Genomic DNA, 18,009 nt, shown 5'->3' with positions numbered 1-18,009 from the left:
AAGGGAAAACCCACACCGAACTCAAGTTACAGCCAGGGCTGTGCCAGGATTAACGCCCCGATCCCGGCGGGACGGGGGCTTTGCACACACACCAGGGTTTATGTTCCTCCTCTAAGAAGCTGCTGGCCTGAAATAACTTCTCTTTTTTGTCCTTTTTCTTCCCTTAATTTAGAACAAATCCCTCCACGGCTGAGCAGCTCCATCACAGGAGGAGGTTATTGGCGTGAAGCGGAGCTGGAGACACGCAGGGATTCTAACAAAGGGGGAATAATTTGGGTTAAATCCACATTTTCCTTTCCCACATCGCCTCTTCAAGGACACCGAACACAACTTTTCACACAATGCAATGATCTTGGTAATTCAGAGCTCTCTGAGCCCTCACTCATCCAAAACCAAGTAAACGACGAAGCAAAAGAGTCCTGAACTGATTCAGGCAGAATTAGAACCAGACTCAAATAAACCCTGTATGGTTTAAACCCCTTAAACACTGCCACAAGCTGGGTTCAGCTTCAGCTGAGACAGCCAGGAGGTGAAGGAAGCACCAGGAAAGGGAAATTCGGGCAAGGGCCAGGTCAGGGCTCAGATCTGCTTTTGCTTTGCGTTGGCCGACGTTCTTTGGCTTTAATCCTTCAGGATTAAAGGAGAGAGTGGGCAAAAAGGGAATTTCACAGGGTCTCAGAATGGTTTGGGTCAGAAGGGACCTTAAGGATCATCCAGTTCCACAGGACACCTTCTCCTACGCCAGGCTGCTCCAAACCTGCCAAACCCACAAGAGCCATGTTCCAGCCGGGCTGGGAAGATGGGAATGTTCCAGATGGGATGAAGAGACAGATTTGGCTCGGTGGGCTCCCACCAAAACACCTCTGAAGGCAACAGCTTCAAGGAAAAACTGTGGAGCCTTGAAGAGCTGCAGCTGCTTGGATTTATGAGCCCAAGCTGCTCTGAAGTGACACAAGAGCTGCTGCTTTCGACTTCCAGCAGGAACAGACGATTCCCGCTGGAAAACCTCACCTGCAGGGGCACAAGGGGTTAATGCAGGTGAGGTTTCACCTTTACATTCCAAATGAGCCGCTGCTCATCTGACCTGGGGTTTCCATCACAAAGAGCCACCTTGAGCTACTTCTCTGTGCAAGAAAGGTCTCCTTTTCCAAGGTTTTCCTGGAAAATTTCCCCGTGCCGACCCCACCAACCCCAGAGCAACGTGTTTGCCTTGACTCTTCATTGCTCGGAAGGGAAAATTAAGGGAAGCTCTCCAGAAACTGGGATTTTCTCCAACCAAGGAGCTCCAGGAATACGTGACTGGGTGGACACAGCGAGGAGAGGAGGAAGAAGAGCGAGGTAGCAGAGAAACGATCGCGCTTTTGAGTAGAAAACCCATTACTGTGGTCCCCAAGAGTGCCCTCACCTGGGCTTTCATGCCCGTTGGCTCCCCGTTGACGTTGTATTTCTTCTTGTTGGGCATGGTGGCCTCGCGGCTCCCTCGGAACGGAGCAGGGAATGCCCCGACCCCGTTTATATCCTCAGCCCATCCCGATCCCGCCCGCTCCGGTTTCACCGCAGCCGGGGGGAGCCAAGGGAACCAGTCGGATTTTCAGACTCTTATTTTTCTTGTTTTGTTTTTTGTTTTTTTGGCAGACCCCGGGACTTAATGAGGCGTCCCGACAAACAATTCCTGCCTGTGTTTTGTGTGGAATTACAGCGTTCCCTGACCTGTTCTGAGCGTGGCCTGGCTGTGTGCATAACAATGCCTTATTTATGTAACCAGAACATTTCCCTGCTCGCTATAATTAACTCGCTAATTAAGTTCCTTTAACTCAGGTCCTCCCCTCCCCGCTCTCTCCCTTTCCCCCCAATGTCAGATGATTGCGTTAACGGAGCCTCGTTAGAAGGAAATTAACTAATGAGCAACTAAAACAACAGGGGCGTTTGTTGGATGGCAAAGTGGTTTTTAATTATTATTATTTTAATTATCCCGCTCCTCGCTGTGTCCCCCACGGCAACCAGGGCAGAGTTTGTCCTTGGAAGGGTCCAGACTCCAACACCCATCCCTGTGTTGTTCCAATCCTTTGGGAATCATGGAATCGTGGAATGGTTTGGGTTGGAAGGGACCTTAAATCCCATCCAGTTCCACCCCACACCTGCCACCATCCCAGGCTGCTCCAGCCTTGGACACTTCAGGGATGGAGCACCACAGCTTCTCTGGGCAGGACATTGTGGGGTTTTTATGGGAATTATCTCAGGTAATAAATTATCAGGGATAAAACTCCTTGGATAACAACACCAGCTGCTAAATCAGAATTAAAATGATTGTCCTGCATGGCGTCTGCTCATTCCACAGCTTTTTAGGTGGGAAGAGATGATCCAAGGAAGAAAAAATGGGGAAAACGAGGGTGGTGAGGCAATGGCAGAGGTTGGTGGGGCTTTGAGGTCTCCTCCAAGCCAACCCATCCCGTGATTCCACTCTGTGGTTCCAAGGAAAAGGGATCTGGGAAGCAGCAGGGCACCACTGATTGTCCTCAGCACCAATTCCGACTGAACATGGAATAAAAAGCTCCCCTAGCCCTGATTCTTTCTGTACACCTGATTTACACCTGATTTACCTCAGGATCTGATCCTGCTCCTCAACAGTCGTCCCAAGGATGGAAAACACTGCCAGGGAAAATTCCTTCCCCAAAATGTTCCTTCCATGGCATTTCCATCTCCAGGGGAAACTTCAAGGAATCCACTAAAAGAGCAAAAATTCCTGAGCTACATGAAAGCAGCTCCTGGAGGAAAGGATGGGGGGAAAAAGGAGGGGAAATCCCACAGAATTCCTGAGTTGTACAATGACTGAAAACTGTGAAAAATGGAAATATGAATTATTTCCAGTGTGGAAATATCTCAGGGAATAAGAACCTGGGATCAGCATTGCTTTTCTCACTTGATATTGCAGCTCTAGCTGTGTTTTTTCAGGTAAATTTTCCTTTTCCCACCTTATCCATGAACCTTCTCCTGCAAAATCCTAAGGAACACATGACTTCAGCTCAGTGTAAGTCAACTCAAAGCCTTTATGTTAACATCATAAAATTTTATGGTAACACCAAAGCACAAACTCCTTTTCCAGCAGGTTTTCACACCAAGTTACTTAAATCCAAAGGCTTTTCCTGAGAAAAAAAACCCTTTTTTTCCCTAAATGAAGGTTGAGTCTAACACATTAAAATTAAGGACCAATATTCAATAAAAATGCTAAAAATAAAAACTTTTGCTTCATCTCCACCCCAGAGCTCAGGAATTCTTTTGTAATTTCTGTGTCAATCTGGGTCAGTCAAATAACACCAGAGAGAACTACGCTCAATCCCAGTAAATTGTTCTGTTCTGAGTGTCTTTAACCGATTCTTGGCCACGGATTATTTTTTTTTTTTGGAACAAAAGGGGAAAACAAGAGTTTTCTGAGGGATTAAGCAGCACAAGCTCTCCAGCATCGCTGGAGCTTCCAAATCCACCTGCCAGGAAGCTGGGAATTTAAATTTCTGCATGGAATGAGTTAAAATCCATCGTTTTATGGATGGAACAGATGGACAAGGTGGTGGCCTTGAAGAACTGCCACTGCTCGGTGTCAAACTTCCTGGGAAGTCTTTTCCCAGTGGAAAAACATCTCAGCCCAGGAGCACAAACCCCGTGGGCTGCAGAGAGAAAAACAAGCAGGGTGGGAGTGCCTGGGCTGAAGCTGGGATGGGACAATGAACTGCAAGGTGCAAATGGAGCAGAACTGATCCCAGGGAGAGACCCCGGGAGCGCTCGTGCATTTTGGGGCCGTTTTGGTTCATCTTGGGTGCAGCCCTGGCTGGGCTCTGGTGCTGCCCAAGGTGCAGCCATGGAGGAGATGCTGTGAATGAATCCCTGATTTATTCTGGGACTCTGCCCAGCCTCTGCTCTAGGGCAGATCCTCAAGGCATCAAGCCCAGTGCTGGATCATGGAATGGTGGAATTCTGGTTGGGAGGGACCCCAGAGCCCCTGCAGTGCCACCCCTGCCATGGCAGGGACACCTCCCACTGTCCCAGCGGACCCCAATATCCAGGCTGGCCTTGGGCACTGCCAGGGATCCAGGGACACCTGACAGAGAATCCCATGGAACTGGTGGGAGCAGGGAGGAGAAATCCTTCAAGGAAGAAAACAGAAATCCCCAACCCAGGCACTTCCAGTGGGGACAACAGGAAGGACAAGGAAAAGAGAAATCTCCTCCCTCAGCAGCGGAATGGGTCCCCTGGGCCACCCCAGCTCTGTTGGGCACAATCCCACAAAAAGCAGGAAAAAGAGGAAATTGGAAATTCCACATTAAAATGTGGGATCTCAGCAGCTGGAGCTGGAAAATCCCTGTGGAGTCACCACCTGCCAGGACACCCCACCCTCAGGGATCCCACAGTTCCTCCCACAGCTGCACACGGAGTCCTTCCATGACTGCTGGGGGTGTTCAGGGGGTCCAGCTGGGATTCTGGGGAAATCCCTTCATGGAAAAGGCTGCCCAGGGAGGTTTGAGTCCCCACCCCTGGAGGGATTTCACAGCCCTGTGGATGTGGCACTTGGGGACGTGGGGCAGTGGTGGCCTGGGCAGGGCTGGGAATGCTTGGACTCCATGGGCTCAGGGGGATTTTCCAGCTTCTGGGATTCTGTGATTCCATCAGAGTCCCAAAATATGGGAGAACTCATATTTTAAGCTGCTTTCCCAAGAAGCAATCCAAAGGAATTATTATTGTTGTTGTTATTATTATTACTATTATCATTTCTATTCTATTCTATTCTATTCTATTCTATTCTATTCTATTCTATTCTATATATTATTCTATACTATATTATTATTATATATTCTATTATTATTGTTGTTGTTGTTACTATTCACTACTAATACAACTTTCCAATATTTGGTTAATAATAAGAAGTGGACATAAAAAACAGGGACTCAGCAAGAACATTAAGACCTAAAAGACTCTTTGCAATAATGACCTTAAAGATAATGAGCAATTTAGAGCTCGGGCTAATTATTTCTCGAAATGTGGCTGCTCCCTCCCACGCTGACCCAAGGAACCCCATAAAATGCAAATGAGCCGAGTTAAAATCCTGATTAAAAACGGCGCTGCAGGACATGACCCTTTGGAGCCCTTTGGAGATGTGGATTTGATGCCACAGCAGCTTTAAACCATCCATGAAATCATAAAACTGCGTTGGAAAAGGGAATTATTAAAGCAATAAGAATTAAAAAAGTCTATTTAAATAAAGTTTTTGCCATCTGACCCCGATCCCAGAAGCACCGAATCCATAATGGAAAAATTAGAGAGCCCACAGGGAGAGGTTTTGTTTTTAAGGAAAACTCCAGTTTTTACAAAGAAAAATCCACATTTGAGACTATAAATGAAGTTGTGAATGATGCAAAGTTTGTCATTGACACCCCTAAAATGCAAAATTCTTTCCTGACTGTTGATAAAAATATGTTAAATTTGGGGGAAGGCTGAAAGAACTGTATCACAAAAAATGAGTGAGAGGCAGAAAAACTTGGAATTTTACAATCAAATCCATAACATTAAGAAAGGGATAGCAGGGAACATAAAGCTGGATATAAAAAGGAATAATGATGTCTGAATCCAATGCATGGACAATATTTGTAAATAAAACCAAATTCCTTTGCAGGAGCACCAGAATTCCAACTTTTTATTGCACTGGTCCAAGTATTTTTAGAAGAACTACCAGGAAGGACAACTTCAAATCCAGAAACTGGAGATGTGAGCAGAAATATAGAAAAAAATAACAAATATTGGTCCATTTTTGGGCCGCAGGACACTGACAAACCCCAGGGAACACAGACAGGGAATTCTGCCTTCCAAGCCCTGTCGCAGACATTTTTTCACAGAAATCCTTTCTTTCAGATTTCTGCATTTTCTGGGAAGCTGAGGGCCCCAGAAGAAGAATGTAAACAATTGTTATCAGCTGCTGTGGAATGCAACAGGGGCCTCTGTCATTGGTCTCATGTGCATGTTTATAATTGAGGGCCAATCACAAGAGCAAGCCAGGGGACCGAGTCCCTGGGCACAACTTTGTTTTAGATTCTTTCTTTTCTATTCTTAGCTTAGCAAGCATCTGCAACTTCTCTCTTTATTCTATTTAGTACAGTTATAATGTATTATATATCATATATCAATAAATCAAGCCTTCTGATCAAGAAACAAGATTCACCGTCTCTCTCTCACCAGCAGCGACCCACTCAGGCGCTGTAACATCTGGTGACCCCTCGTGTCAGAGCAAAAATTAATTTGATAAGACCAGAGGAGCAAAATTGCTGCACTGGGTAAAAATCCTGTATGTGTAGCATTTGATGGTTGCTTTGAAGCGACCACAGAAGTGGACTCAAGCCAGGAGCTGAACTGAAGATCCTGATTTGGACAGAGTTCACAGCCAAGGCTGACCACAAAGAGAACCTTCTTCTGGAAAACCTTCAGGAAAGATGATGGAAAAGAGCAGCAGACCTGTGGAGCTGGCCAGAGCAAGCTGGACTCTTTCAAAAGGTACTGTGGGCTTTTCTATCCCTGATGAACCAGCCCTTCGTAGTCTGTGGCTGTTTGTATGGCAGACACATGCCTTGCCAGAAGAGATTCAATTCTCCCCTTCAGAGGAGAAACTTATAGCCCTCTGGAACCATTGGTCTAGAGAAGATGGTTGCTTTTTGTCAGAAACAGATCTCTATAAATTCTTTAGATGGGCAAAGCTTTTTGGGTTCTTTACTGATGTCCTGTACGCTTTAGATGCTTTTGTCTGGGAGTGCATGGACTCCATTTTCCAGTTCGTCTGGAGCCAGGGACGTGTCCTGCCTTCTATCTACCCAGCATTTATACAGCTTTTCCCACTTCTGAAACGCAGAACAGCTTGTTTCCAATGGATTTCTAATTGTTATGGCCAGGCACCGTTTCCCCCCTCCTTGGCAGAAGACCCGGTGGGTGATGACTTTGGGCTTTTCCCCCCGCCCTGCTTCGCGGCGGGGGGGGCTGAAACTTCGCTGGGCGAAGAAGTTTTTTTCACTCTTGCTCCGGAGCATGCTCAGATGGAGTTTTCTCCTTCCCCCCCTTCTCTCTCTCCGGGGGGATGGGAGTGGCCGCTCAAGCCAGCGCCGGCCTCTCAGACTCCGCCTTCAGACATGGGGGCGGCACCGGTCTCTGAGGTTTCTCCGGTCCTGCCAGCTCCGCCTCTCCAGGAGATCCCGTCTCCGCCTCTCCAGGCTGTCCCGCCCGCGGTTTCACCGGCCTCCCCGCCCCCTGAGCTGTTGCTAGGCAACGACGAGGATGCGTCTCCAGCTTCCGGCTCAGCGTCGGAGAAGGCAGAAGAGACAGCACTTCCTGTGCTTGAGCTGTTGCTAAGCAACAGCGATGCTCCGCCGCTTCTCCCGGCTCCGCTGCTGCCTGTGCCGTGCCTGCCGCCGCTTTCAGAGCCAAGGGACGCAGCAACAGCGTGTTCCCGCGCATCCCCGCCGCCTCAAGGCGAGACAGTTCCTGTTCAGGATGGGGCTGAAAACGGCGCTGAACCTGCGGGACCCTCCGAGCAGCCCGCGGCTGATCCCACTCTCAGCGCGGTTCCCTCCCCAGTTCCGGCCCCCCCCTCGCCGCTCGGACTGGCCGCTCCAGCGGCTCTGGCGTTGTCGGAGGCTCTGTCCTCCGTGTCGGCGTCAGAGACTGCCATGGCACCGGCGGCTGGTTCGAGCCCGGACCGTCCTGAACCGGCCGCCCCAGCAGCTGCCCCGGCCGCGGGTCTCTCCTTCGGTGGAGCGGGGGCTGCCCGCCAGCTGACTCTTGCGGCAGCCCGGCTGCCGGCTTTCAAGCTCGGTGGTTTGGGGGGTGGTGTTTTGGTTGCTGTCCCATGGAGGCTGCCGCCTCTCCTGCGTCCTAGTGGCATGGGGGGGCAGGTGCATCCCGAGAGCCCTGCCTCTGATCCCCAGCCCGGAGGGGGTGGGGGTGATGCCATGAAGCGGATGGAAGACAGACCCCAGATGGCATTGCTGGGGAAGGCTTCTATTTCCCTGCTGCTGGCATGCCTCAGTGGTTTTGGGGAAAGGAAGCATCTCACTACCCGTGCTGCCACTGTGCTGGCAGCAGGGTTCAGGCCTGCGGGAATGCAGAGCCTCTGTCATGGGTTTGGCCTGGGCCATTGGGCTGAGAAAGTTTCTGGGCCAGGGCCAGCATTTGGCCTCCTGATGTTTCTGGGGGTTGTGGTCTATCCGACAGGCCCTGGTCCCCCTTTGTGAGCCAGTTTTGGGGTTCCTGGTCCAGCATGGGCCAGGGCCCCCAGGGCCTTTCCTTCTCTGGCACTGCTCTGCTCGGCTTCTGCTCTTTTGCTTCTCGAAAAAAAAAAAAAAAAAAAAAAAAAAAAAAAAAAATTTTAAATTAAATAAAAAAGATTGAAAATAGCGGGCAGCAGCTCTGAAGCACTGAAGCATTGAAGGGTCAGAAAAGGACGTTCCAAAGTTGTTCAAATTGTTTGAAATTGTTTGAAATTGTTGTAGGACTGTCAATGGGTTTTTTGATAACTATTGATAGGATTCCTTTTGCAGCAAGTTTGTTATCAGGACCGAAAAGGACTCTCAGATGTCCAAAAGAAACAACTTCAGCTGATGGACTGTTCCTGAAACTCAGCTGCATGGACTTGAATTCTCTTTGCATTGTTTTTTGCATTTTCTTAGATTGTAGGATTGTTTTTAGTGATTTGTTAGTATTGTATATTTTACAGGTGAAGAAATTTCCTGTTCATTCCACATCAGCATTTTTCTTTTATTTTATACAATTTAGAAAGGTGAGATGTCGCAGACATTTTTTCACAGAAATCCTTTCTTTCAGATTTCTGCATTTTCTGGGAAGCTGAGGGCCCCAGAAGAAGAATGTAAACAATTGTTATCAGCTGCTGTGGAATGCAACAGGGGCCTCTGTCATTGGTCTCATGTGCATGTTTATAATTGAGGGCCAATCACAAGAGCAAGCCAGGGGACCGAGTCCCTGGGCACAACTTTGTTTTAGATTCTTTCTTTTCTATTCTTAGCTTAGCAAGCATCTGCAACTTCTCTCTTTATTCTATTTAGTACAGTTATAATGTATTATATATCATATATCAATAAATCAAGCCTTCTGATCAAGAAACAAGATTCACCGTCTCTCTCTCACCAGCAGCGACCCACTCAGGCGCTGTAACAAAGCCCTGCCTGGCTTTTGGAGCTATGTCATTTTATTTTCAGCTGCTTTGGGAATTCTTTCCACCAGAGAAGAAGGGAAAAGTGGATTTAATATTTGGGATCCATTCTAAACTCTTTAACCACTCAAATAAGGAGTGCTCGGTGCCCTGGAGGGTGTCTGGAAGTTTCAGAGGTTTTATTCTGACAGCAGAATGTAAATTGCTGGTAAAAATTAAGCTGAAAAGGTGGATCTGAGATGAAATTCCAAATCTCTGGGACATGCTGTGGGTTCTCCAAGTCCTTCTCATATTCCTATAAAAATTGGTTGTGAATACAATGGATTTGGGGTGACCGGGGGGATAATCTTGGCCGTTATTAACGAGGCAATTCATTCATGCACGATGCTCGTTAATCTCCCACCTTAACGAGCCTCATTCCAGCTAAATGCTGGACATGAACCTCCTGAAGTTCTCAGCAGGAATTCAGCTGGTTAAAGGCAGCAGGTCAGTCACTCACCATCCACTCGGGCAGCTGGAAGGCGCCGGCGCCGCCGTCCCACATCTCCCACGGCGAGTCCCTCCACGCTTACATCTGGGATGCACTGGGATGCGCTGGGATGCACTGGGATGCACTGGGATGCACTGGGATGCACCAGCCCAGCCCCACAGCTCACACAGCCCTCAGGGACAGCTGTCCCACAGAGAGGTCCCCTCAGGATCCGGCCTCGCGCTCAGGGCAGTGACGGGTTCCTCATTCCTGCTCCAAATCCCAAATCCTGGCAGGGCTCGGATCCAGCCCGTTTTCACAGCCCGTTTTCACAGCCCTGATTTCCCACTGAGCCCGGCTCTGCTCAGTGTTTGAGTCAGGAGCAGCCTGGCTGTGGCGTGGAGGACGTGTCCATCCATCACCCACTGATGATCCCAGCCTGGTGTCCCCAAAATTCCAACATTCACATAAATCTGGCAGTGATGTCCCCGGGATTTAGACCTGGAGGCTTCCAGCACTGAGGATGTCACTGGGCACCACCAAAATTCCTGCAGCCTCAACCCAAAGAGAGCAGGGATGCCTCAAATCCTGAGCAAAGCTCAGCTCCAGCTCCATCCGGTTCTGATGAGCTCCACATTCCAAGGGGGATTCTTCTAAAGGATGGATCTGGTTCAGAATGAGCTCCGAATTCCAAGGGGGATTCTTCTAAAGGATGGATCCAGTTCAGAATGAGCTCCGAATTCCAAGGGGAATGCTTTTAAAGAATCGATCCGGTTCAGAATGAGCTCCACATTCCAAGAGGAATTATTCTAAAGGATGGATCCCGTTCAGAATGAGCTCCACATTCCAAGAGGAATTCTTAAAGGATGGATCCCGTTCGGAATGAGCTCCACGTTCCGCTGTGAATGCTTTTAAAGGATAAGAGCAGGGACACGGAGCCGCTGGAAGGGCTGCAGCTCCCTCTGCTGAGCAGACAGGACAGGAAGGAACATTGGGAAAGGGATCTGCCCAATTCCTCATCCAGACCGGGATACAAACACAATCCTGCCCCTCTGAGGGATGAAGGCTTGAGCTGAGGTTTCATCCTAACTGAAATTCACTCAAAATTCCACATTTCCATGGAAAAGCTTTATGAGCCCTCTTTGGACTGTCATCAGTGCCAGGGTGAGTGTGGGGCTGGGAGTACTTCCACTTCTTCTTCTCCTTTGGAATTCCCGTTTTCTGTTGGGAATGTGTGGGAGTTTGTTATTTTTGGGGTGGGAATATCTGGGATTTTGTTACACTTGGGGTGTTATTGTCCCGCTGTTGGCAGCTCCCCCTTCCAGATGGGAAGAAGCTTCCAGTCACTGCTGCCTTGGGACCATCCCATTCCCATCCCCAAGAACACCAAGTTTGATTTGTGCCAGGAAAAAGGAAATGTGGGATTTGCCCAGCATGGATATTCCCAGGGAGCCAAAGGATTCCCAGAGCTCTCGCTGTCCTTGCACACTGAGCATTCTTTCCTCCATGGAAAACATGGAATCATTGAGGTTGGAAAAGCCTTTGGAGACCGTGGAGTCCAACCCAGCACTGCCAAGGCCACCACTGACCCTGTCCCCAAGTGCCACATCCAGGTGGCTTTGAAATCCCTGCAGGGATGGGGACTCCAGCCCTGCCCTGGGCAGCTGTGCCAGGGATGGACAAACCTTTCCAGGAAGGAATTTCCCAATATCCAACCTAAACCTTCCCTGGAACTTCTCCAGTGTCTTCTCCATGGGGTCAGTCCTCCAGGAACTGCTCCAGCCTGGATCCCTTTGTCCATGGGGTCAGTCCTTCAGGAACTGCTCCCTTTATCCATGGGGTCAGTCCTCCAGAAACTGCTCCAGCCTGGATCCTTTTATCCATGGGGTCAGTCCTTCAGGAGCTGCTCCCTTTATCCATGGGGTCAGTCCTTCAGGAATTAACTCCAGCCTGGATCCCTTTTTACCACGTGCTCAGTCCTTCAGGATCTTCTCCCTTTCCATGGGCTCAGTCCTTCAGGAACTGCTCCCACCACCCCTGCTGGTTCCAGCCCCAGCCAGTGGTGGGTCCAACGTGGAGCTTCTGGGGACAGAAGCCACTCCTGTCCCCTGTCCCTGTCCCCATCTCTGTGTCCAGTGCTGGGCATTCCAGGACAGGAGAGGAACCTGGAGCAAGCCCAGGGCAGGGCCATGGTGGTGGCCAAGGTAGAGGAGCATCCCTGGAGAAGCTGGGAACGCTCAGCCTGGAGCGAGGACACCTCGGCACAAGGGCACCTGGATGGTGCCAACACCTGAGGAGAGGGAGGACAAAGCCAGGATCTCCTCAGTGGTGACCCACAGTGGGCAAGAGCCAGCAGGGACAAACGGGGACACAAGAAATTCCCGGTTTTCCTGGGAGGGTGACACTGCTCAGGCACAGGGACATCCCATGGAGGCTCCATCCTTGGAGAAATCCAACAGCTGATGGGATCTGGGCCTGGCCAACCTGCCCCAGGTGGCCCTGCTGGCCCTGATCCCCTGAGACCTTCCGGGGAAGTTTGATCCCACAAAACATTCCAATGTATTAAACCCCGAGTTGTTTCCATTTTCCACTGCAAACCTTTCCAGTTTCCATTTTCCACTGCAAACCTTTCAGATCAGGAATTTCAGCACTAGTGGTGTGTTCCCATTGCTTCCCATCTGTGTCCTACAACATCATTTTAGGGAAAAAAAAAACCAAACTAAAAAATGTGGATGATGAGTATTTAAGCTCCTTTAAAGTTTTAGATGAGATGCGGCTTCAGGTCAGAATGAGGAAATAAGGATTTTCCTCCTTCCCTACCACGATCCCTGAAAACACCGAATCCTGATGCTCCCCAACCTTTAACTCCCTGTGGATGGTGATTTCCAATTACCTGACTCAAACCAAGGTTTATGATAAGAAAATTCAGGAAATACCAGCAGTGATCTGCTCGGAAAAGCTGCTCCAAGTCCCGGTTCCAGGAAAAGGGAGAACAATTAGGAAAAGCTTTTAAAACCTACTTTGACTAATAAATCAATTAGGGTTGAGTTTCAGAGCAAAGAACAATTCAAAACCTCAGCAAATATAAAATTCCCCAGCAATTCAAAACCTCAGTAAATATAAAATTCCAGGTATCCAGAGGTTGAACGGGATTAAAGCCCTGACTGGAGAACAAGAATTAGGAATTATTGCCCAAATCCTCAAAAATACAGGGACTGCCATCCGTGCTGAAAGCCGTGACAGAAGGGTGGGATCAAAGCCGGGCTGCTGGAAGAAGGAGGGGATGGGAGGAATTCCAGCCCAGAGGCTGCAGGAGCCCCACGCAGGCACGAGGGGGAGCGAGATCCTGCAGGAAAATCCCAACGTTTGCATGGATGGAGGAAAACGGCAAAAACCAGAGAGGGAGCAGCCACGATTGGGAGTGAGAACCTGTGGAAAATCCCAACGTTTGCATGGATGGAGGAAAACAGCAGAAACCAGAGAGGGAGCAGCCACGATTGGGAGAGCCTGCGGGAAATTCCCAACCTTTTCAAGGATGGAGGAAAACAGCAAAAACCAGAGAGGCTGTGAGGAGTATCCATGACTGGGCATTTGTAGGGATTTCTTCCACCTGCAGATGCCATGGGCTGCTGGGGAATGGAAGATTGGGAAGGGATCCAGAGCCTGGCCCTGGATGGAAGGTGGGGGGATTGTCCCCGTTTGGTGTCCTGGTGTTCCTGAGCTGTGCGTCCCCACCAAGGGTTCCAGCCACAGCTCACCTGGGAGCTCTCCCCTCCCCTTGGAATTCCAGAAAATCCAGCACTGGGGAGGCCCCATCTCAAATCCTGGGGCCCTCACAAGACCCGGAGGGTGCCCAGGGCAGGGAATGGAGCAGGGCTGGAGCACCAGGAGAAGGGTCTGGAGAACTTTGGAGAGAGCCATGGAATTGGATCACCGGGACAAGAATCAGAGATGGAAGTTTGGGAGAGAGCTGGGAGCTTTCTTCAGGCTTTGATGTGTGCTGGGAAGAGGAAGAGAAGAACTAAAAAATGAAATCCAATTATAAATCAAGACTTTGGTTTAAGTGTCCCTGGCTAAGGAGGAGGAGGTTGTGGCCAGAAATGGTGAATTCCATGTTTGGGAAAAAACAACGGACACACAGAGCCCAGCGAGCGTGGCTGAGCAGCCTGGTCTGGCGGGAGGTGGAATTTCTGCTGGAAGCCCTCGGAATCCTGGAATGGTTTGGGTGGGAAGGGACCTCAGAGCCCACCCAGTGCCACCCCTGCCACGGCAAGGACGGGGTTTGGAAGCTGGAAGGTGTCACCAGGAGCTGGAAGGTGTCACCAGGAGCTGGAATGGGATGGGCTTGAAGGTCCAAACCATTCCATGGCTCCACAGCTCTCATCCCAGGGAACCTCTCCAAACCCCAAAAGCTGATGAGAAAACCCTGCCCTGCTCCAGCACCGACCCAGATTTGGGTGTTTGGGATGGAAAAGCCTCCCTGAGATGCTCGGAGCTACCTCATGAATTCCCAGTTCCTGATTCCAGGTGTCCCTGCTGGAAACCAAACCTGTCCCTGAGCAGCCTGGTGACACCGGGGACTGTCCCCACAGCCAGAGGGGAGGGGGGGCTCCAGCTCCCAGTTAAAGGGAAATGGAGGTAATGAGCAGAGCTTTAATCAGTGGAGCTTGGTGCAATGAGGAACGGAGCCCCTGGACCAGGGAAGGACAGCCCAGGCTCCCTGAGCTGCCTCCTTCCCATGGGAACGAAGTTATGGGGTCTCAGAGGGGAGGGAAAAACCCTTCAAATCCCAGATTAAGGACTGGGGACACAAACCCAGCTTTTCCCTCGGGTTTGTCACCATTCGGGAACGCCGGAGCAGAGGAGATCCAAGGGAAGGATCAGAACAGCTGGAACACGGAGAAGAAACTCATTCTCTCATTAATACTGCTCAAATGTGCACTAAGCCAGGCCTTGTTAAGCCAGGTTTAACTCCAGTGCATGGTGGATAAAAACAAACCCACCCAAAATTCCAAGGGTTCACCTCCAGTTTATTCCAAGGGTTCATCCCCAGTTTATTCCGAGGGTTCATCCCCAGTTTATTCCAAGGGTTCATCCCCAGTTTATTCCAAGGGTTCATCCCCAGTTTATTCCAAGGGTTCACTTCCAGTTTACTCTGAGGGTTCAGCCCCTGCGGTTCCAGGAGTTCTCAGAGCACTTTTCCCATCAAATCCTGGAAAAATTCCTCATAGATTTTACTCCAACTCCCATCCCAGCTCCTTCCCCAATCCCTCAAGGACTTCCTGAATCCCTCGGAGATTTCCATGGATGTTCCCAGCTGAGGGATGTGAGGATTTCTTTCCCAAGGCCAAAGCTCCAAACTGGAACAATCTCAACCCTTTTTACCCTCAGTGAGTCCCCGTTCTGGCATCCCCTGGCTTATTTTGGGTTTTAAACCCCAAATTTCAAAAGTTTCACCCCTGATATGAAGGCCATGATTCCAGGCTGCTCCAACCTGGCCTTGGGCACTGCAGGGATCAGGGGCAGCCCCAGCTGCTCTGGCAATGCCAGCCCAGGCAGGAATTGCTCATTGCCAAGATGCCACCCATGGCTGCCCTCTGGCAGTGGGAGCCATTCCCTGGGTGCTGTCCCTGCAGGCCTTGTAATCAGAACTGCTCTGAAATTTATCCACTGTTTTAAAATTTATTTTTGTATTTTAAACCAATTTAAATCAAGATTGGATCCTTCCCATTCCTTGTAACTTACACAAATCTCTGTTTTTAAGATCCAAATCACTTAGTGCTTGCAGAAATTACAAATAATTCAATTTATCTCCCCTTCCTGCACTGAAGCAAAGCTGAAACCCGACCTAGGCTGGTGTTTTTTACACTGGGAATGTCTTTTTGCCATTAAGGACAAAACAGCCATTAAGGACAAAATATTCCAGCATGGGAATCAGCCCTGGGAATGAATAATGGAATTTTACAGATCCTCACGACTTTCCCCTGCACCAAGAGGAAAAGGACGGAGCAGGGATAAAATATGAAATACAAACTCAGTTATTAATTTGGAATTATTGAGGGGAATAAAACCAAGCACAGAGAGGGAGGGGAGGAATGACTGGAAATCCAGAGTTTTCCCCAGGTTAATTCCTGAGTGGAATGGAGTTTGACAAGCACAATTAAGAGCCGTTAATTTGGGGGTTTAATCACTCAGCACCCAGAGGCTGTGCCAGACCCCAGAGCTGGGAGAGCCCAAAATGTTCCTGGGAGCACAGAGAGCCTGGAAAAGCTGTGAATGTTCATTTTCCTGGGCTCCAAGGGATTCCCAAAGTCAGGAATGTTCCACCTGGTGTCCTCCTCTCCTCATCCCCAGTGCTGGCACTGAGCACTGGTGATGCCCAAATCCACCCAAAACTGAGTCTCCTCGACTGTCTCAAAACAGGATTTTGGGGAAAAGTGAATTATTTACCTATTCAGATTTATTTTCAAACAGCTGGATTGCTCTGGAGGACAAATCTGCCCCAACTTTCTCACAAATTTGGAGAGATTTTCCATTTCAATCCTTAAATGGTTTGGGTGGGAAGGGACCAAAGCTCATCCCATTTTCCCTGCCATGGGTGGGGAAATTCCCCTATCCCAGGGTGCCCCAAACCCATTCCAGCCTGGCCTTGGGCACTTCCAGGCATGGAAAATCCACCAGCCCTCTCCTGTCTGAGACAGCTCTGGGAAAGGAACCCTGCAGCACATTCCCACCCATTTACAGGGATTTATGGGGATTTTCCATCCCATTCCCTTGCTCCCCTCCCCACCTGTGGCAGCAAAGTCTGGGATTTGTTCCCATTCCGACCTCCTCTCCTGCTGAGCTGGGGAAACACAGAGCAACCCACACTTATTTAACCAAACCCAAGCAGGGACACACTGAAACTCGAGGATAAAGGATAAATTCCAAGGAAATTATCCCTGGAATTATGCAGGAGCCATCCTGGAGGGCTCCAATGGGATTAATAACCGCAGCCTGATAAACCCAAAAGGAATGAGAGAGGCAGGTGAATCAATTAAGGCTTTTTCATGAGTATTAAAAGATCAAGGAGGACGTTAAAATCCGTGAGAGAGCCTTAAAATGAGCCTAATGAGGGATTACTAACGAGCCTCCCCCTGGAAGGCCTGACAGCTCCCAAGGAAAAGCTGAGTTATTCCCTCCCACGCCCGGGAATGGGATCCACGGGGGTGACAGGAGCGTGGAGCACGTGGAATCGCCTCTCTGTGGACTGAGGATTCCAAAGGAGGCATGGATTGTGTCAATTATGTCAATTGTATCGGAATTATTTCAGGCAGAATCTGCTCCCAGCCTTGCTGAAAGGCTGGAGCAGGAATTTCAGGGATCAATGACAATGACTGTGCACCCAGAGTTTACAGCAGTACTTGGTGTCCTTTTCCAGCTTTCCCAGATCCCGTGGTCCCACTCCAATCTGGTTTCCTCCCATCTGCTCTCTCTGCTCACCCATCCCCCCTTTGTGTACTAACAGACAATAATTAAGGAAAAAAAAATCACTCTGAAAAACCAAGCAGGTGCTCCACGTTCAGTTCTCCACCAAAAAATCACTGCTCAAAGCTAAATTCAGCATTTTTCTCACTGTAACACACTGAACTTATCATCATTCTCTTGGATTTATGGAAAAGATGCTCAAATCTCCATTTTTTGGGATGCAAACAGCCCAAAGTGCTGATGCCACCACCTGAAACACCTCCAGGGGAAGTTCCCCGCCCCTCCAGTCTGCCCAGTGAAGGGTTTTTGGGTGTTCCCAACCTGATTTAGCCCAAATTAACTGAAATCATTATTTGCTGACCAGGCAGGTCCCAGTGGGGGCAGAAGGAATCCTGAGATCCCTGAGGAGTTTTGGGAGACAACCCCAGCCCCCGCTGGAATGTGCAGGGTTTATAAAAAGCAGGGGTTGGGAACAGCACGTATGAACAGGGATAATTAACACGCATTAATTAACACAGCATTAGTCACATTCTGCTGGAGAAGGGGCTGGGAGAGGGAATATCTTGGAAAAATCCATCCCAGCTGCTGTTTTACCTGGGAATCCTCTGGGGTCCTGTCGTTAAAACAAAAAGGGTTTTATGGACTGGGTTTTGTCTTTATAAATAAAAGGATTTTCTGGACTTACACGTTGCCCAAACCTGCCTCATTTGCAGGATTTTGGAAGTCAGGGATTTGTCATCCATGAAATGGGTGACTCAGGAGCAGCAGAATAATTTAAAGGATCTGCTTGGGATAAATGGGGATGGGAGGGATCCTGGAATGGGTTGGGTGGGAAGGGACCCCAGAGCCCCTCCAGTGCCACCCCTGCCATGGCAGG

General features: G+C 49.4%; 1 protein-coding gene across 1 annotated transcript in view; it reads right to left on the bottom strand.

The window, feature by feature from the left end:
• Positions 1-18,009, bottom strand: part of LOC128949253 (adenosylhomocysteinase 3-like) — a gene marked incomplete at its 3' end in the record, with an annotated part of 52,712 nt that overhangs the window by 9,728 nt on the left and 24,975 nt on the right. The gene's annotated exons all lie outside the window — the stretch shown is intronic.

Source organism: Melozone crissalis, unplaced genomic scaffold, assembly GCF_028551555.1.
Source record: "Melozone crissalis strain CALT ecotype California unplaced genomic scaffold, PUWL_Pcris_2 ptg000208l_1, whole genome shotgun sequence".
In the NCBI taxonomy this organism is placed as follows: Eukaryota; Metazoa; Chordata; class Aves; order Passeriformes; family Passerellidae; genus Melozone; species Melozone crissalis.
The sequence above is the reverse complement of the archived record's forward strand: the minus strand, read 5'-3'. Positions and strand labels throughout refer to the sequence as shown.